The 21,280-nt window shown below is 40.8% G+C and overlaps 1 protein-coding gene across 5 annotated transcripts in view; it reads left to right on the forward strand.

Annotated features, from left to right (window-relative positions):
• Lsamp (limbic system associated membrane protein) overlaps positions 1-21,280 on the forward strand; it is a 2,112,174-nt gene that overhangs the window by 1,284,366 nt on the left and 806,528 nt on the right. The gene's annotated exons all lie outside the window — the stretch shown is intronic.

Raw genomic sequence — 21,280 nt, forward strand, 5'->3', positions numbered from 1 at the left:
TTACAAAGTGTTAATTATCTGCTTGTGATAGAATTGGAAAGAATAGGAGCATATGAAAGATAACATGGTCTCTACCATCTTTAAATTCCTCTTTACCATAGACATGTGAAGCAAACAAGGAACACTGGGGCTGAATGACAGAATGACAACTACAAGGCTGAAATCCCAGAGACGTCCTTGCCTTAATGCCTAGAAACCATCTTAGAAATTGGAATTGGATTTGGTCCTTTATGTTCTCACTCTGCAATATATGCTCATATTATCTTGTAATAAATTCTAAGCTGGTCAATGCACTGTGTATAATCATGTCATGGGCAAAGGATAATCTAATTAATATTATTTTTATTTCTATAGAATGCTTCACCTCCTCACCTCTAAAGCACGGGACTTTATGAATTTTGTTTAATTCATCATTCTTTTCTCCAAGCCAGCAGAGTAGAGAAAATAGACCCCCTCCCCAGTAGTGAATATAGACATGTCTAACTTATGTTTAGCCTCTCTCTGATGGTTGAGTTGAGTACCATGACCAAGAAATTTAATCTTTCAGAACCTCAGCTTTCCTAGCAGAACAATAAAGATAATGTTCCCCAATTGGGCAAGCATTTATTTGTTCTTTGGACACGTTTCAGTGAAACTCCTATTATGTGCTATGGATAGTGCTCGGTGGTAAGCAAGAAAACCATGGTTTACGTTATCAAAGGAGAGATAGCTGTACAAATTAGGTGAACAAATATCTCCAGAGGTTCCTAATACAGAGAGCTCGCTCTTTTCTTTCCCACTGTTCATTTCCAACTTTAATTATTTCCCAAATTGAGCCCTAACTTTAGGAGAGGAGGCCTAGGAGAAGGCTCGGTAGGTAAAGTACCTGGCACTCAGGCATGCGCACTGGTGGATCTATCTCTGGCACCTCTAAAAAAGTTGAGAAGTTTTGCTAGCCAGCCTATAATCACAGCACCAGGGTGGTAGAAAGTGGGAATAGCTGTGGCAAGCTGGCTTGGCTAGCTACACTAGCCAAAGTGATAAACTAATTCAGGAAAAATCCCTGCCTGAGCACATAGAGAGAAGTCAAAGAACACATAAGTCTTTCTTCACACATGTGCACACACTTATGGATGCATACCCATACTCACGAGTAGCCACTCAATGTAAACACGCGTACTCACATTTACACATGCAAAAAGTCAAGACACTATTTGCTGCAAGTTTCAACATGAGATATCAAATGCTGATGAACTATTAAGAACAGAGCCTTGTGGAAATTATTGCATATAGGAAATACTATTTTTCATATTCCCCAACCAGAATGCTTTTATTTTTACTTATTTAAAAAAGGTCAGTATCCAAGAACCTTTTGTTACATACTTTCCAAAGACAAACATCACCCATTCTTTGTAAAATAGAGCAGCCAGCTCTGAATTATGTGTATACTGGAGGTTTGGTTTTTTGACTCTTGGAACAGAAGCCTAACTTTTTTTCTTGTCTTTGCTTTCTCACTTACATAGGAGTCACACTAATCTAAGTTACTTTCTGGCAGTGGAGGTTTCAGTGGGTGCTTAATTAAAAAAAGTTTTTGCACCTTCTTTTGATCATCAGTTCTGAAGGGAAGAAGAAATTTGCAGCAGAATTCAGGTTGTTATGAGAAGATGTTGAAGGCTTTCATGAAGATTGGCAAGAGAATCATTTTTCTTTTTCCCCCCAAAAGAAAGATCTGTTTGTAGTTGGCAAATGTGATTTGATGAGAACCAACACTGCTCTGTCTCTTAAGTATGTTATTTCCTTTATTTCTTAAAGCATAAAACCCAATAGTAGGAAATATAAACAATGATGAAGTAGCAAAAAGATGACACAGGCAGTTTCTGGTTACGCATACTTCGCCCTTGTCTTTACAGATAGCCCATGCATATAGCCCATGCTTTCTTACTGGATTACAACTGGCCTTTCCCTAAAACTCTTCTTGAATAGTGCTGAACGTGTGGCCACGTTGTATCATTGCAGCCCAAAGTATAGTTCCTTTGGTATTGTGTAGCACTATTTGATCTGGAGACACTACCTACCCTAAGGTAGCACCATGGTGTTATGAAGAGATTGGTATTGGAGAAAGTCAGCATGTGTATTTTTTAGGCCTGCTACCCACAGGGCCAGAGTTGTACAAATCACTCCATACTTCACGGCTTTGGTTGTAATAGCTCTGCAATTCAAAAACTTAGGATTCTCAAGGTGTGTGTGCGTGTGTGTGTGTGTGTGTGTGTGTGTTTAGTTTTGCTGTACTAACCTATTCCAGACGTTTGTAATACTAGGAATCTTCTGATTGATCACAGAGGAATGGCTCCACTCTGACCTTGTCCTGCTAGCATGCTGTCCATTTCCTCGCAACTGTCTTTTCTGCTGTCTTTCTTTATTTCTTTTTATGACTGCAGTTGTTTACTAACCGGCTATAGGCATTTTTCAGTAACATTGTATCGTTTTTTTATATACTTAGAACACTCAGTAGCATTAAGATTAGAGATGTTAAATTTTATGGGAAGGAGGAGAAGGTAGTTTCAGAGATTTCAAGCTTTTTGAGAAGCTTGTCCCCTAAGGATGACAAATAAATAAGGATATTTAATGAACGAAAAGCCACATAGATGTCTGGCACATAGTAGGACTCTAATAAATTGTGTAACTTATCATACTTAGTGTAGAGTTACAATTCAGCGTTCTACTCAGATTTCTGGGAAATATGGTCCCTTCTAAAATCCCCTTGAGGTTCTTGAAGCCTGGGAGTATGTTTTAGAGTCTCCCCGAACATTTCTGTTCTCCAGATGAGTCATGGTCCCTCGTTCTTTCTCTTTATCCTTCTGTGGGTCTTGGCTTGCCCTTAGTTTATTCTCATTTCTCCATTTTCTCACATTCCTTCCTTTGGCTTTGTTCCTTTTCCATTTACAGAACTGGCATCCTTATTATCCAGCCCACCCTGCTTGCGGCCATGGGTAAACTATATTCTCTGGCTCGAGAGCTAGCTTAGCAGTGTGCCGAGTACCCTACCTGAGGCGAAGCTAGGATTTAATGCATTTTCTAAATCTTTCTCCCCAGTGCCCTCCTCTGTTTTCCCTCATATCAAAGGACTAATCCGGGCAATCTTTCTTTTCATCCTGTTCTTTTTCCTGCCTTGTTTTGTTTTGTTTTGCTCTCTGTCAGCTTGTGGAAGGCTGAGAACCAGAGCTGTGTCATGAGAACGCCTGATAATATGAAGGCAGGGCAGTAACAAGGGTGAGTGGCCAGAATAGAAGACTCGATGCCTTCCTGTAAATAACTGGTGCTCTCCTGTCTGATTTACTTGGTTCTCCATCAGAAATGCAGATCACCTGGAGTTTCACGGCCCTTCACTTTCTTTCTGGTAATTAGTTCTCATTGTTCATGTGTTCTCTTACACAGCCTGTCTTTCCCCTATAGCCATCCTGTTCTCCAGTATCAAGAACTCTGTGGGTCCAACTCTTTTCATAAAATGCTGCTAGTTACCTATCATAAAAACAGAAGTGCATATTTTGAAAGGATAAGGTTTCCTTTTCATGATCACAGTTTGCAGTTCTGGGAGCAACCCTGTGACATGCATGCTTTTGTCATCCCCATTTCACAGCTGGAAACACCAAGCCCAGCAGAACATGGATTCCCAATAATGTATTCTTTGTGCACAGCTCCCCTCTCTTCTTGTCAGCCGATGGTAATTTTTGTCCTCACTGGTGGGTTTCCCTTTCTTTAACTGAATCTGTATTTTGAGTTTTAGTTATATACCATCTATGACGATTCTAAACTTCATAAACTCTTTTATATAGTAGCTTATTCAGGCCAAAATATCTTAGATCATGGAGTGTCTTACACTTGTCTGATTCTCATTGAGTTTCTGAATACTATTTTCATACACATTCAAGCAAGACTCTTGATTAACTTAGTTAAAAAAAACAACTGGAATAAATTTCATTACTGTTCCCAGTTTCCATGTCTAAAAAGACAGACAGGTGATTGTAGTTTTGTTGGTGGAGGCTGCTTGTTTGTTCGCGGATGCCCAGACCTGAAATAACCACACAGAAACTGTATTGTTTGAAATACTGTTGGGCCAATAGCTTAAGCATATTCCTAGCTAGCTCTTATAACCTAAACTAACCCATCTCCATTAATCTGTGCATCACCACAAGGTCGTAGCCTTCTGGCAAAATTTTGGCAGACTTCAGTGGGGGCATCTGTTTCTTGCAGCAGCTACATGGCTTCTCCTTGACTTTGCCTACTCTTTTTTCCTCTTTCTGCTTGGAATTCCCGCCTTGCCCTATTCTGCACTGTAATAGGTCCAAAGCAGCTTCTTTATTAACCAATGGTATTCACAGCATACAAAAGGAAATGCCACATCATAGGTGAAGTTCAGAAATACTGTCATCAGAATTCATATACAACGTCCACACACAGGTATGATTGCTGTTAAGAGTCCATTTCACTCTTGGTCTGATTGCAAAGAATGAGATAACCTCTAACCCCTGTAGAATACATCTCACCGTCTCTAACTTCTGAATGTGAACTAAGTCATCTCAGCCATCACATTATTTATGCAAGAGAAAATTAAATTTTAGCAAGTGAAGTCAAATACTCATCTCTCTACAACTCTGTTAGGCTCAGTGCTGTCTGCTATGCCTCTCTGACTTCTGTGCAATATGATAGATTTTAATGGTTCCTTTACTCTGGTTTTAATCTCTGCATTTCTCTGGAAAGAAAAGCACTTGCTTGGATGTTCTTCTAGCACAAAGAATAGCTCTGAAGGGAGGAGGTAGATAGTAAAAAGTGGATTCTTTCCCCCGTCTTTAGCCCTACTTCTGCCTTTCTGGTTGCCAAGAGAGTCTGGCTTTTATGCTAACGATTTACAGGAAATGTTTCTTCCTTGACTGAAGAAATATTTAGACAGCATGAGAGACAGACTTGATTTCCCACCACACCAGCCCTTCTGGTCCAATTCAGTTTTTCACATGGAGACAACTGAAGCATGAAGGGTGTTTTAAAAAGGTTTTCAATTATTTTTAATAATCATAGTACTCTCTTCCTCAGCAACTAGCAGTTTGGAATCTGTCTGTCTGTCTATCTCCTCTCTCTCTCCCCCCGCCACTCACCCCCACCCCACATTTCTCTCTCCTTCCTTCCTTCCCCCTTCCCTCCCTCCTTAATTAACGTTTCCATATTTTTTGTCATTTTCTGCTGGTCATTTCTGGAGGCATAAGTGCAAAGTCTTGTTTTAGGTTACCATGCAAGCTGTCTTTGCTCTCTTTGAATATAACCAGTGACATAAAGATCAAATGTGTTCCCCACATCTGGGAAGGAAATGATGTCAAAAGAAATGATTCTTTCAAGGAAGAGACACCACACTTCACTCAAAACCAGATCACTGTGTTAATTAACAGCTAACATAAAGCAGGGCCCTAAACTGGAACAAAGGGAAAGATGTCAGACAGACACAACCTTGGGTCGCAGGAGAGATCAGGAAGAATGTCAGAACACATGTTGAAGGCTCTACTAGACCTGAGCATGGCAAACATGACGCTGGTAGGCCTTGCCCTTTCCCCCTTCCCTCCTTCTTGTTAAACTGTTAGGTTAGATTACATTCCTGAAGCTAGCCACCAAGGTCTATTCCCTTATTTGGCCACTTTATAAACTGTCATTTACCTTGGGCCACACTAGTTTTCTTTCTGTCCAGAGGCAGCCCTTTGTTCCCCAGGGACAAATATCCTTCCCCTTCTCCCTTGCCTCCTTTCTCCCTAGTCTGTTATCTCCTGTCTTTGTCTCTTATTCCCTGCCCCTTATCCCCTCTGGGATAAATAAATCTCCTTCCTGCTGTGCAGAGAACTTGCCCTTGGTGTTGTCTCATGCAGATTCTGGTCCATTTACCTGTACCCTGCACAGGCCAATTTGGTATGCAGAACTTTCTTTCTAACACAGAGAGGTACTGCAACTGTTTCTCATAGGACTCCTTGGAATCCTTGTTTTCTGGGCTGCAAGGTGCCCCCTGGGAGCTTGTTAGAAATGCTGACTCTTCAGGCCCACCTGGACCTACTGAATCACAGTCTGCACTTGACAAGCTCCCAGGTGACTGCCTGGCACTGCCAAAGGCAATCAGTGCTGCCTCTTCCCTCCTGACTGGCCCTGCCTTTTCTGTATCCGCCCCCTTTTGTCTTCCTTGCCCTTTTATTGCAGTGTGCCTTTGCACCAAATTCTGATCTGATTTCTCAGCCGCTGGATCAAGCCAGCCTGCTTGTAATGAATTGCCTAAATCCACAGAGGGGATTTGTATTTAGCTAGCAAAACACAATCCTTGAGTCAGACTAACTATCTCCGGGGATGGAGGTGAGGCTGCTAGCTATGCATGCTGCTTGGTCCTCTTGGTTAATACACAATTTTATTTTTGCAAGTCAGAAACTAAATAATGTTTCTTCCTTCCCTCAGTTTTAAGACTATTCCATGCCAAGATTAACAACTCCCTTCCTCTCCTTCTTTCTTTCCCCCTTCTCCTCCTCTCCATCCTTCTCTGCTTTCTCTCTCCTCCTCCTCGTCCCCTCTCTCACTCACTCTTGTCTTCAAGATGTTAAAATTTATTCTTCATTGTCGGAACAGGAAATCATTTCCTCTTCGAGTCCATCATGTCCAAGCAGTGGTGAAGCAATTACAGACCCTAGCCATCAGATTAAACCCTGGAAATGGTGTTTGCTGGACATCTCACCATTTTCTTTGCCAGTTACCATGGGTTAATAATGCAGTCCTGCAATCTGACCCGTTCTTTGTTCTGGCTTTATTCTATGAAAGCAACCAGAAAATCACTCCGCAGCTATTTTCAAGTGCCACTACAGTTGTTTGCTCTCTGGACTCCTACAAAACTAACACTTAGTCTGTTGGCTGGGAGGGGAAGGTCTATCTGCACACCAGGAGCAGTCTATGGTGGTTACAAGGATTCGTTCATTGAAGGTCTTACACTCTCATGATATTACACTAGGAAGGACCCTTATATGTTTGCCCTTCTGCAGTTGGCCACTGCCAGAATCACGCATTTTGACTGGTGATTTAGAAAAGCATTTGATGAAAGTCAAAATGAAATGTCTTGGTGGCTGAGAGGATTCCACTTGGGAGGGGTTGTGTGTGATAAAATTTCTTTCGTTTTGCCAAGCCTACTATCATGACTGAATTAGTGACTCCTAATTCAGAAGTTTTTTAACATCTAGTCGTGAACTCTGCAGTAGAGCAATTGGTCAACTTGGTAGAAATTTTCATCTGTTTTATTTATGTTGGCTTTGAGTGCTAGGGATCGGATTAGCCCTTGTATATGCTAAACAGGTATTCAACTACTAAGCTACACCCCCAGCCCTGGTTTGAAATTAGTAGAATAAAAAACAAAAGACCCTCTTTCTACCTTTGTGGCAGGGAAACCCCAGGAACATAGTAGGTGATTAAGAATACTTGCTCTGTTTCTTTGATTATCAACAAAGATATCGAAATTCTACCCTGCTTAGCTTTTGTGCCTAAAATCAAAGAAATACAACACAGGGGGACTTGTTTCTTTTCTCTATTATTGAAGATAATACATCATGCTTGAAGGAAAAAAATCCCAAAATCAATGATTCTTTAATCCATTTCTAAGAGATATGCCTTTGCCTAGAGCTATGTTGATTGACCCTCAGGGTAATTTTAAACCCCAAGCACCTCTTTGAATTGAAATCAAAATATACATCATTCTTACTGAGCACAATATTCTTTTCAGCACAACAAGAATTTATCATATGCCAGAGTTATTATAGTTAACGAGAAATGCTAAAATTGTAGGAAATGCAGTCCTTGCCTTCAGGAAATAGACGAAGACTGTGAAAACAGAACATGGCATGTGTGCATGAAATCTTTGCAGTCAACAAACCAGACCTCTCCCTATTGCTTCTCTTCTAGGAAGTGACATTCTAGCCCCCTTACCCCAAGGCTAAACTTAGATTCACTCTTAATCTTCTTCTCTTACTACTCCAGCCAGTTAATAGCCATGTCCAGGTGCTTCTTTTTCTTCGTACTTCTTGGATTTTTCATACCTTCTCTCTTGTACTTCCTTCTTTAATTTTTTTTTATTCTTGAGAATTTCATACAAGTATACAATCAAATATTATACATGCCCCTCATTCCCTCCTCCAGTTACTCTAATGTTCTCCTATAATATGTCCCACAAATATCATCATTCCCGTCCTCTCCAGTAGTGTCCCACTGAGTCTACTTAACACTACCCATATGTGCATTGGTAATTGGTATAAGGTCACCCACCTACCAAGCATGGGAATCCCATCAGTAGCTACATCATTGAAGAATGATTCTGTGTTGCCTAAAAATATCAACACCCAATAGCTTTTCAATAAAGGCAGGAGCCTGGATATTGTTTTCTTTTTCTTGACTATGATTTTGACTTGCTTGCTCTCATGCAGGTCTTGTGCAAGTAATCACAACTGCTATGTGCTCATGACATCAATTGTCAGGTCCTGTCCAGAATATAGCATCTCACACTCTCATCTCACGTATGGTTTATTTTATGGCTGGCTCCTCTTCTGCAATGTTTCCCAAGCCTTGGTAGGGACAGCAAGAATTGGGGGGTGTTATATAGGTGCCCTATTTAAAACTGAGCACTGAGTCAATTTAAGACCTGATCTATAAGAGCAAACTTCATGTTTGATCAGTAATCCTAGTCAAAAATCCCATGGTTGGGAAAATTATAGACTCTAGGGTAGAACTGAAAGATTTGTGGCAGTGTGATCCTGGCAGGTCCCCTGGAGGCTGAAGATCATGGACGGTGAAAGACAGACAGATAAGCCATGCTGAGAGAGCTGGGGTATAGAGTTTGTTTAATGGGTAAGGGGATTATGGAGGAAAGAGGAAGAGAGGGAGAGGGAGAGAGAGAGAGAGAGAGAGAGAGAGAGAGAGAGAGAGAGAAGGGGAGGAGAAGAGGCAGTAGTTACCCCTTCAGAAGAGGAATGGACACACAGAGAGAGGCATAAGATCAACTTGCCTCAGAGGGAAGGAGGGGATGGGGATGGGCGGGCCAGGGTACCCAGGTGACATGGAAAATCAGCAAAATAATAACATTTCCATCTTTCTCATAATAAAAATGCAGGGAGTTAGGTGTGACAAGTTAAGGGGATGGGGCATTGGGTTGTCAAGACTGCTTCCTGCTCATTTGTGGACATTGAGTCTGCTGGGCCTGAGAAGGCTGGGTGCTGGTCACATCCTGGGGTAGCTGGTTGCTTTTTGCGTGTCTAGGATTTGTGATGTGGAACTTTCTGGTGTTTTTTGGACCTGACAATGTGTTGGCAGAGCAGAAGACAAGATTAAGTTTAGGGAAAAAAAATTCTTTCTTTAAGTCCTGGTAATTGAGGAGGAAGGTGGGTGTCAGGTCCAGGGAATTGAGAGAGGGGTATATCTGATCTGTTTAAGCTAAATCCTTTAATTCGGCTCCCTGGAACTCAAAAGAATTCTTAGAGTTTGTAAAGCATAAGTTTTATAAACAGTAGTATATTTATATCAGAATAACTGTGACAGATGTTTTTGTACAATGAAAAGTATCTTTAGAAAACGACCAAAGAGAATTTAAAATGTTTGATCTGGCAGTATGGTAGAGTAGCACTCCGTCAGAGTTAGATTAATAGCTTATCAGTATTTTATTGTTAATGTTAAGACTACAAAAGGCAGCGTGAAAGAGAAATTTGATGACTTGCATTTGTTGCCAGACCTTCATAGCTTGTGGGTACATACCTTAATAACTTGCCTTTGTATATTTTAAAACACCTTTTTGTTTAAAACATGGTAAGAAGTAATACTGAAATTAGGTTACTTCCCAGCTGTCAAACTGCATTAGAGATCTTTGAAAATGATAACATTTTGCTTGAGTTATTGATTTAAAAAATGACAGAGAACTTTCTTGATTGGCTACCTAGAGCCACTCCTCAGGGTCTTCCATGGTTGTTGAGGGCAGGGACTTTTAGGGCTTATTTGCCTTCTGTTGTTAGAAGCATGGTCTGCCAGGCTTTAGAAGATCCCGTAGGTTAGCAAATCTGTAGGAAGACAAGCCTACCTTGGTCTGAGCAACTAGGCAGTCAATTGCAGCAATTCTGTATACTGTCTGGAGATCTTCAGTTCAGATGAAAGGCAGTTCTTCCCAGTGGTTAGTTCTTTTACTTGAGGAAGCAAATTGTGGAGCAGCATTGTTTTGTGCCCATTCTGTGCCCATTTGGCTCTGTCTCCTTTGGAGGAGAAGGGGGGCTGCTGTTACAAAAAAAAAAAAGCCTTTTAATAATTAAACATTTAAATGCTGTATTCTCAAGATCTCTGAGCACTTGAGGGTTAATTATTAGGTATAGAAAAGTTATGAGTACAGTATAGAATATGCCTGGAGAATGAGTCCAAGCTTGACTGTACTGGCTTTTAACTTAACAGGTAGGATTTATACTTGTGAAAGACAAAGAAGAAAAAAAAAACTCTTGGCAATAGACACTTACAATAGTGGGAAACAGCTTAATGTATTTTGAAGCAGGATAGGATCACATGTATAGTATGTTGTATGAGATTTAAAAGTATATACCAATTTAAAATTTATTGCCTTCTTAGTCTGGAATGGGATACAATGAACAGACTATTTCAAACATTTAACAGTAAATATATATATATATATATATATATATATATATCCACAGTTGAATTTAAGTTCTGCATAAAGTTAAATGAAAAGTGAGTGAAAAAAAAGCTTGCCTCTTTTTTCAGGAAAGTAGAGTCATTGCAGGGAGGAGATGTACTGCAGGTAGGTCTCTCCATGCAACGAACACTTCAGTGGGCCTTGCTGAGGTGAACCATCACGCAAATACACCAAATGCAATAGAGCATAAAAGTAAATTTTAAAAGCATCGCTAGTGGCTTAAAGGTAGCTGGTGACAGGTCATGTAGCTGGAAACATGTAGCCAAGGCACCACTGGAGTGTGGTTGCCTGTTAGCAGGCTGTGGCCGGACATCCTTTGGCTATCAGTGGAACCTCAGGTGGAGAACCTGCTGCAGGTGCTGCCCTTTGGCTACGGGTGGAACTTCACGAGTCGGTGGCTCCTAGCTTTCTTAAGCTCGAACAAGATGGTGGCAGTCATGGTGGCCCACGTGATGTAACTCTATACATTTAACCATCAGCTGGTAGAAGTTAGAAATGTATTTGTTTGTTTTTTTTTTTTCAGCCTGTTTTCTATGGTAAGGCAGGGAAATAAACAACTGGCTCAGGCCGTTATCCATTCATCCACAAGATAAACAGGAGCCAAGGAAGTACAGTTGCCTAAGAGGCACTAGGCTGACAGGGAACAGTATCCCAAAAAGGATCCGTGCATCTATCCAAGGAACTAATGCACCCACCATTCATGTGGTGCTAGGGGGCCCTAAGCCCGAAAAACAAATGCACCACTCAGTGAGCACAGAGCTAGGACAGAGTCTGAGAGAACCCCGCTCGAGGTGAGTGCCAGAGGTGATCTTACCAGTGTACAGAAAGTTGAGAAGCGGGCTGGTAGCAGGTCCAGGTCCAGGATTTTGAGTGCCTTCAACCATATGCCTGCAGCACAGCGGGGAAACAAAAGACAGACATAGAGGAAGGAGGCTGCATTTCTAACTAATGATCACTGCCAGAATGTAAGCTGAAGATAGGAAACTGTGTCTGAGGACAGGTGGCACAGTCACCGTGAGAAAGGCAAGAAGGTCCAGAAGCCAAACTCCAGCGTCCCATAGGTTCAGGATGGACCGGGCTCAAGCTGGCTTTGGGTGTCACTCACAATGTCCAGGGGCCGTGAGAATGGGTGGGCACAAACCGAACCCCTTTATCATCACAAGGAGTCGGGCTGAGCGAGGGGATTTAAGCCTGATAGGCAAGTGGCTGACCAGTACTGGGTCATTTTTACACACAGGTGTGTGTGTGTGTGTGTGTGTGTACCCACCACAGCCAAGCAATTGCACACTCATGGAGGCATGGCCAGATGTGTGGGAGGAACCTACTGTTTGATGATGGGAGCAGAATTCCAGCAATTTTAAATTGGAAAAGCAACCATATTGAAGGGTAGAGGTTTACAGGTCGCTGGCAGTCCTCAGCTATAAGAAATAGCCTTCTGAGTTCACAGCACCAATGAAAGATTCATGGTGGCATAACCCTGGCACGCCCCCTGGGGAGGGGAGGAGACAGAGATACGCAATGCAGAGAGAGTTTGGGTATAGAGTTTATTAATGGGTAAGGGGATTGTGGAGGAAAGAGAAAAAATATATATTAATAAAAAGTATATATATATATATATATATATATATAGAGAGAGAGAGAGAGAGAGAGAGAGAGAGAGAGAGAGAAGAGGAGGTTGTAGTTATCTCTTCTCACAAAGAGAGAGGCATAAGATCATCTCCTCTGTGTGGAAAGTAGGGGGAGATTGGGTTGAGCAGGACAGGGTACCTAGGTGAGAGGGAAGGTCAGCAAAATGATCAAAAGAACTAGTTGTTATTTGGCTAAATGATCATGCTGTCAACTTGCCTTCTAAAGATGTTCACATATACCCACAGACTCGGGCTACTCTCATTCTGGGTCAAGGAAGCTTCTTTTTACAGTGGGCAGCAGTCAATGCAGAGATGCAGAATTGGTTAAAGCACTGAGGGTAAGTGATTGGGTGCTCCTGGGCTTCCTCCAATTGCCCTCTTTGGAAGGGTCTGACACTTCACTATCTTTCTGGCTTCTTGCCTCTCTAACACCAAAGTTTTATTAACTAGCGTTTAAAAGCATACTTATTAATTTTCCCACATACAACCGAGACCTGTCTACTAGGACTAGGTCTCTGGTTTTGTTTCTGTCCACACAGATCCATATTTTCTCTTGCTATGCTAGAGCACATCCACTTCTTTAAGTCTGGAGCTTTTACTACTCGGTCTCTTTTGCCCTCTTTGTTTGCTTGAGTACAAGCAAAAAAAACCTTTCAGTTCCCACTTAAATTCAATTCTGACAATCATCCTTTTAAATTCCATTGGCTTCTACTTCCTTGGGTATCACTGTATAAACTGGGTACTTGTCCATTCGGATGATTATGGTATTTTATCTACTCCTATTCAATTGTCATCTTGTCAAAGGCAAGATCCAAGCAGTCACATACTCAAGCTTCCCATAGCAGGAGTAGAATATACCTGATGCTAACTGCAAGACAAAGGAGGAAATGAATGGAGTTAACGAATATGAAGACAACGAATGATTGAAATATGATTCCCCTCTAAAGCAGTATCTAACAAAGCATGACCAGTATGTTAATTTTCCATTGTTCCTTTACAAGTTGTCATAAACTTTGTAGCTTCCAATAACACAAATGTTAAAATATTACAGAATGGACATCTTAAACTAGTTAGCAAATGTGTGATGTTTCTGAAGGCTCTCCCATGAATCTATTTCTTTGTTTACCAACTTCTAGTTTGAAGAGTGTCCTCTATCTTGTTTGTCATAACGCCTGTTCTAGTTCAGCTACCATTCTCTTTCCTTATTTAGGCCCCTTGTGAAAAGCTGGGCTAACTAAAGTAGTTCAGGATAAACTATCAGAACTCTATCTTATCTGCACCCTTACTTAATCTGAAATGTCTCTGTTGTCATGTATAGAAACATATTCACAGGTTCCATAGATTACTTCATGATTGTCCCTAGAATGCTGTTCTTTGTTACCATGCTTAGGAACATACTCAAAGGTTCCAGGAATTACTGTGTGCATAATCTCTGGAATGCTGTTCTCTGTTGCATGCCTAGGAACATACTCGGTTCCAGGGATTAGTGTGTGGGTATTTCTGGATTGCTGTTCTCTGCTTCCTGGCCTAGGATCAAGTTTTTGTCATCCTGACCAAGACCCTTACATTTAAGGAAAGATGGAAAATTACTTAGCAGACAGCTCATGACTCCTAACAGGTCATTTTTTTAAAAAAAATATTACAAACCAAAACAATTACCTCGGGGTTAATTCCAAGTTCACAAACTGGTGCACTTACCCACAGAATGAATGTGCACAGTCCTGCATATACACATGCTCTTTCCTGCTGTATCTTCAGGTCATGGCGTTCGGCCATGGTTTCTAGGCTCCACATTGGCCTTGTATTTTAGAAACAAACTTTCCATCTGAAAAGAAACCTTATTTGGTTTCTATGCATTATGGTTCCTAAGGAAAGCATAGTGCTTTAGTCAGCAACCTAGTGCCTGACCCTGGTCAGAAGAGGTTCTGTTTCACGGTGCGTGATGCTAACATTTCCACCACAGAAAGGCACCTTCTGAAATTAGTTGCAGCACTTGAGAAGTGAATGAGAGTGTCCTCGGCTAAGTCATGATATTCTAAATGTTTTCCACATTGTTATTCCTCTGAGAAGCTTCAGGAAAACTGTGAGATTGATTCCAACCACCCTCCTGGCCAGAAATTCAATCTTCCCATGGATATTACCTCCTTTTCAGATTTTCCATCTCCCTTCTAACGTCACATGCTGTTTGCCATCGCTTTAAATACAGGGTGGCTTGTGTGCAAGAAATCTCCTTCAAGGTTGAAGCCGACCATCACCACCTTGAATGGTAGACACCTGTGAATCAGGACAATCAAAGTTCAATTGTTTTTTACTGTTTCTGTTTTCTTGATACCTTATGTCCTGCTCTGTACCCGTTAATCAACTCTTCTTGGTACCCAAACTGGAATTTTTCCAAGGGTGTATATAGAGAATGTATGTATATATGGAGAAGTGAGGGTGGGGTGGGGCTGTTTCTCTCACCTGATAGCTGCATTCAGAAGGTAGCAGTGTTCTGAAGTATCAGCACTGATCCTCTTGTCCTGAAGGGAATGATGCTACAGGAGACTGAATCTTGAATCCTAGCTCACTTTATCTCTCAAACAAGAATCCTCCCTTGTCTCATAAGTATTTGTCATGCAAATGTCTCCAAGTGACAAGACAAAATGTTATCACTCATAAATTTTCCAACTTATGCAGATATCTCTTATTCTTTTTGTGTAGGCACCCGTGGACAGCGACAAACAGAATGTCTAGCCGACAAGGGAAAGAGTGATGGGGTCACTTCTCCCATGTTAGTAGGCATTGGATATTTTAGGCCATCATTTGAGACATTTGGAAAAATCCTGTAATAGGAATTACATACTTAGTACATATGGATCACAGGGTGAAGGGAAGACAGTGGCATGAGTTATCTTTTTGGAAAACTCAGATTCTGAAGTGGTGGCTGAATTTGATTTTTGTAGAATGGCTAACAACCTAAGGGCGTTATCTGGAGCCGACAGTTATAAATCAGGGAGTTCTCTGAATTTGGCTGAGCTTATTAAGGGCAGCATTTCCATTTATAAGAAAATTCCAAGAAGCTTCTTTAAGTACATGAAGTCCTCGAGCAATATGAAAAACACACACAGTGAGCTGCGAGATAGGCAGTCAGTCCTCTGTCTCCTGAGAATGACAGGTTGTCTTGACCCACGCTGGATTTGAAGCTGCGGTTCAAGACACTGCAGAGAGAAGTTTCCGATCACTAAGTAATCCCCTCTTGCTCATCTTCTCTGTTTAGTCCGTGTCAATTTTTTTTAAAGTACCTGAATTACATTTTTATGTTGCTCTATAAATAAAGCAATTGTGACACTTTTAATACATTTATAGTTCCTGTAAGTCATTGCTCCTTTCATTTAATTGAAGGGAGGGTTAGATAGTTTCAATCTAGTAGAGAATAAAATGGAGTTCAAGTTCAACTCAGAAATACCCAAACTTTTAAAAATTTAAGTACAAATTAAGCATGGGGGTGTTTAAAATCATCTTAATTCAGAGAGCTCACATGATTTTATAAACCAATACAAACTTCACAATCAAGTATATTAAAGTGTTAACTCTTTGAAGAAAGCAGGTAGTCTTAGTCTTCTTTACCCAGTCAATTGTCCTCTGGTCATGAATTTGGATTATTTTTCAGCCAATATAAACTATCTTGTTATATTCCTGAACACCTTCTGAGACTTAGAAAAAAATAAATTCCCAGCAGCAAAAAAATATCCAAGCTGCCTCTCTGAAGAAGAGATTTGTAATAAGTGTTAATCAATAAAAGACGAATGTTGTTAATTAATAAAAGATACAGTTACTAATCAAGTGAGGAGGAGACCTGGTCACCTGTCCTCATCAACATAGACCATGAAACCCAATTTGGACAAGTTCAACAAAGCCACCACACAGGGACTGCCCAAGCATGCTTCAACATTGCCAGGGTGTAAATTTCAGTTTTTTCATTTACTTTATCAAGTACACAGGATGGATGACGGAAGAACCCCTAGAAGAAAGCTCTTGGATTGAGCTTCGAAAAGGGAAAGTCCCTGGACTGAGATGATTATTCTAAGAAGTGGGAAAGTTTAGCAATGAACCGCTCATTTCACTGGAGGAAGTAGGAATGATGAAAGCTAGATGTTAAAGAAGAGTATAAGAGCAATGAAGGAAAGCATGTCATCCCACATTGTGATGCTGGTAACTGTTCTCAAGCAGATTTTACATATCAGCAGAGCCTTATGTAATCTGGGTTCAGGACAATGACTTTAGAGAAATTGACTCTGGGGAATGGTGCAAAATTGAAAAAGGATGGGGAATGAGTAACAGATGTTTGTAAAGCTGAGAGATGGGATAAAGCAGGGTTTGTGAAAATGTGGGACATGCCAGGGAAGGAAGAAGTTGACCTTAGGTTAGTTTTGGTTTCCTGTTTGTACAGCAGAGCAGATGAAATGGCGTTTAAGCAAGAGTGGGAATAGTGAAGAGCGGTACTTGGAGGGGAGATGAGAGGAAGAGCTTGCAGATGGAAGATGAACACGGTAATAGCATGATGAAGGGCTTGAACATTAAACTGCTTTCTTTCTTTGAGCAAGCTTTCTAAATGGATTCTGCTTTCTTGGTTCAACTCCAGCTCTGCAAAAGCCTTGCCTTTTCCACTACAACCGACCCCTTACACTGTTATGCCCATATCATGGAGTCCTCCAAATACCAACTAGGCGACAGAGTCCTGTATGTAAAAGCAAAGAGCCTTTATTCTTACACAAGTTTGTAAACTCGAACTCTCCATGTGTTTAACATATTGATGTGATCTGAGAGCCCCAGGCTCAGTTGGGGTAGGGTTTTTATAGTAACAAAGGTAGGGATGAGGGATTTCTAGGTTTCAGGAAACCCCGATTGGCTGTCATTTGTGTAGGAGTGTCCTGGTGAAAAGTGATGGGTGTATGCTGGCTGGTGATCCTATCTACAATAGTTGGAATGTTAGGAATTTTCTTTGGATGGTCTATTTCTGAGTAATACCTAGGTGATCTCAATTTGTGATCTTTATTGGAACCAGGTATTGCCCCAGGGTAAACTACTGAGACTGAATCCTCTATTGAGCTTGTCATGGCTGGATCCTACAAAATATTTGACAATCTAAATGGATTCAGCTTTCTTGGTTCAAATCCAACTCTGCCAATACCTTACCTTTTTCACTACAACCAACCCCTTAAATATTTTTGTTGCATTTATTTCTTCTTTGTTATGTGCCTGCCACCTACTGCTAATAACTGATTACCTCTTACTGCCTGCAAGGTTACATTTTTCATCAAAGATCACCTACTGTAAAGGTCTGCTCTGTCCTTTTAAGAGACAAGCCATGCCCACTCTCTCCCCCTCCCCCTGTCTTTGGAGGCAAGTGATCTTTGGCTTCCAGCCTGAGTCCCTTCTTTTCCTTCTCCCTCACTAAGAGCCAGCTTCTGTCTCTCCTTTCTTTTCACTTTTCCCCTTCCCCCCATTCTTTCTCTCTCTCTCTCTCTCTCTCTCTCTCTCTCTCTCTCTCTCTCTCTCTCTCCCTCTCTCTGTTCTTCTCTCCTTCTTTCCTTTCCCCTCCATAACCCACTAAATAAATACCCAACCTCATTCTGCATGGCGTGCCTATCCATGTCTCTGTCTCTTGCCTACCATATGGCTCCCTGCCTGGGACCAGCCACCTTCGGCGACCTGCAGTATGGTCTTGTGGCTGCCCGATGGAGGTTCCTCACGCACAACGCAACTCCCTGCCTGAGACTTGTGGCCCTTTGCCACTGCTCAGGGACCTTCAGCATTTCTGAAGCTGCACCCCTCCTGGAACCTGCAGCATTTTTACTTAAACCATAACATCTATGGTCTCTTGCCCCCAACTCCGACAGTCTTCTCTGTCTTGAGGGACAGATGCCACAGATTAACAATATATGATCTTCTCTGCAAATAATTCTGCATTCTTTGCACACTTTCAAGTTGATTTCTTGGAGGCACTCACATGGGGCCACTTAAACCAGCCAGTTGCTTTTAACTAGTTCTAAATATGGCCAATGTATTTCCTCCCCGAATCTAGGGAGCTTCTCTGTGGGGGGTGGAAACAGCAACTTTTGACCAGGCTTAGTATATTTTTCTGGGTTCTGAGCAATTGGAGTACTTCCAAATATGCTGATACTGACAGTTTTCTAAAATTTATGCAAAATATGCCTTGATCATTACACAGGGAAAACAACCTTAGCATAGAGCCTTCCAAAGGCATTAATTTTCCCATTTTTATAAAAATAGGAGTCATAGAGATAAAATATAGAAAGTGAATTGCCTAGAAACAAATGGAAGGAAAGGACGATGATGAAAATAGAGATATAATTTGGGGTGTGGTAATAGTTTCATAATTCCAGAAAAACACTCTTTCATGAAGATCACATTTGTCTAACAGTCTGATGCTAGTGTGAGCAACATAATGAGAACTCCATCTCAAAGGGGGAAAGTAAGTCTTTCCTTGTTATAAAAAACGGTATTCACAGGCATCCTCAATCATGAGATTTGTACTCAGAAAAGGGAAAATATCCCAGTCTCTTGCCCATATATCTTTTTTGTACATATGAATTACATAATATTTTAATAAATTTCTCTGGTCAGATTATTTATAACTGAACACTCCCAGTATCCATCCATTACTTAGTTTATTTAACTTGATAGCATTACAGAGTATGACTATTTCCCTTGGTTACTCTCCAAAGTTTGAAGGTAAGTTCCCATTGTGAGAGACATCATGAATTTCATGCACAGGACCTAAAGGCACCAGAGCTGGAACTAATCTGAATGCCTCCTCTGGAAGAATTACATTTTATGTTAACGGAAGACGCCATGCAAGCTTCCAAAGGAAAGTAGCAAACAGCTGTCTAATCCAGCTGTGGCACCTATGAACCACAACAATTACCGACCTGGCACAATAGTTCAAACACATAACTTAGCAGTCACACACAGCTCTCTACTTGGCCTTAAAATCTGCTCAACCAGAGGGAAAATATGTCTTGCATTGGAAATCTAGCCAAATATTCAGGGATAGCTAAGGAATGAATCTTGGAAGAAAACCTATAACCACCACCTTGCTAAATCAGCGTAATGCTTAACAACACTCTAAATATTTGTTTTAGATCCACAGATAAGTGTAGTCCTCATCTGTCATCATGACAGAAAACACCACATCAAATTTCAAAGCTGTGTAGCTAATCCCCAATAGGCATATTTGTAAAACAATTTCATGTAGTCCCAGGAAACAATTGCAAAAGAAGGGACAGAAAGAGCCAAAGGATAAGAGAGTTTGTTGTGAGATCCTTTCCTCTAATAATGTGAGAACGTCAGCTGAACTAGGGTAACAAAAATAGGCATGCCAAAGTGAGTGGGGGAAAACCAGTAAGACCTCATACAAAGAACTACAGGCAACTAAGGAATGCTGAAAGTAGGAGAAGTTGTCTTCTCCAAAAAAGGATACCCCAATTTGCTGTTTAGCACCAAATGTTTAGCCCAGAAAACATTCCTACTAGTAACATTATATAGACTGAGCAGGTCATATTTATGTATTTAAAACTATGTGTATACATATACATACATAATCACATATGTATATGAGTGTTACAGTTAATTTCAAAAAGAGACAAATTTGAGAGTGGGTAGGAAGGAGCACATGGTAAAGTATGGAATGAAGAATGAGAAGGGGAAAATGGTATAATTATAATGTGTTCTCAAAAATAAAAGAAATATTTTTTAAATGCCCACATAAGAATACAATAAGATTAAAAACATGCTGAACTATATGAAGATGAATGTGTTAATATTGTTATTATTAAAGCATTTTAGATTCAACAGAAAAAGTGGCAGATAATTTCTTACTATTTATTTGCATACTTTTGCCATCTCAACACAGAAACTCTGCTAATTAAGCTATCATGAGGTACATTTCACAACTAATTTATCAGAAAATCTGCTTATGGTGGTGCATACCTACCACCCAGGAAGCTGAGGCAGGAGGATTGTGATTCAAGGCTAGTTCAAAGAAAACAAGAAACAAAACAAATTTTTGAAACAACAGGATTCACCATGAAGTTGCATTCTCATCACATATTTTATGAATGAACTATGCACATTAAAAACTAACTAGGGTATGTTGTTAATAATCCCAATAGGATACTTTCTAATTGGAGGGCATGTTGTCTGTGCTCTGTGGTGGGAGCTGGCAAGGAATGGGACACACGTGATTTACACAATGGATATTTTTAATTGCTTATTTCATGCAGGTACTGTGTCCCACCTGGGTAACAGAGGGGTTGATTCACTGCTGAAAAAGATATGAACTATTCGCCTACCAGTTCCAGGCCCCATCCCAAGCTTTTATGATGAAGATATGAAGCGTCAGAATACCCAATCGTATTCGATGGAAGGGAGGATGATGACACACAATTAAACTAAAACCAAAACAGGCACACTGGCACCTATATTCAGAAGCGTCTGAGCGCTATGACGGAAAATAAGCATCAGTAGAAATGCATCAAGCAGAAGGGTGCAGGGATGATTCTGAGAGGATGGCATTATTTTGAGAGGTTTTAAACTTGAAAAACAGAGCTAAAAGGATGAAAGTAAAAGCAATACTGTTGGCTAGACTTCATTGAAGTTGTATGTGGAGGCTGGATTGTGATGGCAATTGCAGGCTAGGGTGATAGACTAGCACAGGAGAGTACAACTGTGCATACACTTACATACACATACACAAACATACATGTGCTTAGGTCTTCTGTGAGAGAGCACAGATACAGAAAACGTACATCTATGTGATATAGAATGTATGTTTTGTACATGCTGTAGTCTACCCAGCATGTGCATCCATATATGATCCAAGAATCAGAGAGAGATACATGAAGGACTAAAAGGAAGAGAGGGAGAGAAAAGC

The sequence above is a fragment of the Microtus pennsylvanicus genome, chromosome 1 (genome assembly GCF_037038515.1).
Source record: "Microtus pennsylvanicus isolate mMicPen1 chromosome 1, mMicPen1.hap1, whole genome shotgun sequence".
NCBI classification, from domain to species: Eukaryota; Metazoa; Chordata; class Mammalia; order Rodentia; family Cricetidae; genus Microtus; species Microtus pennsylvanicus.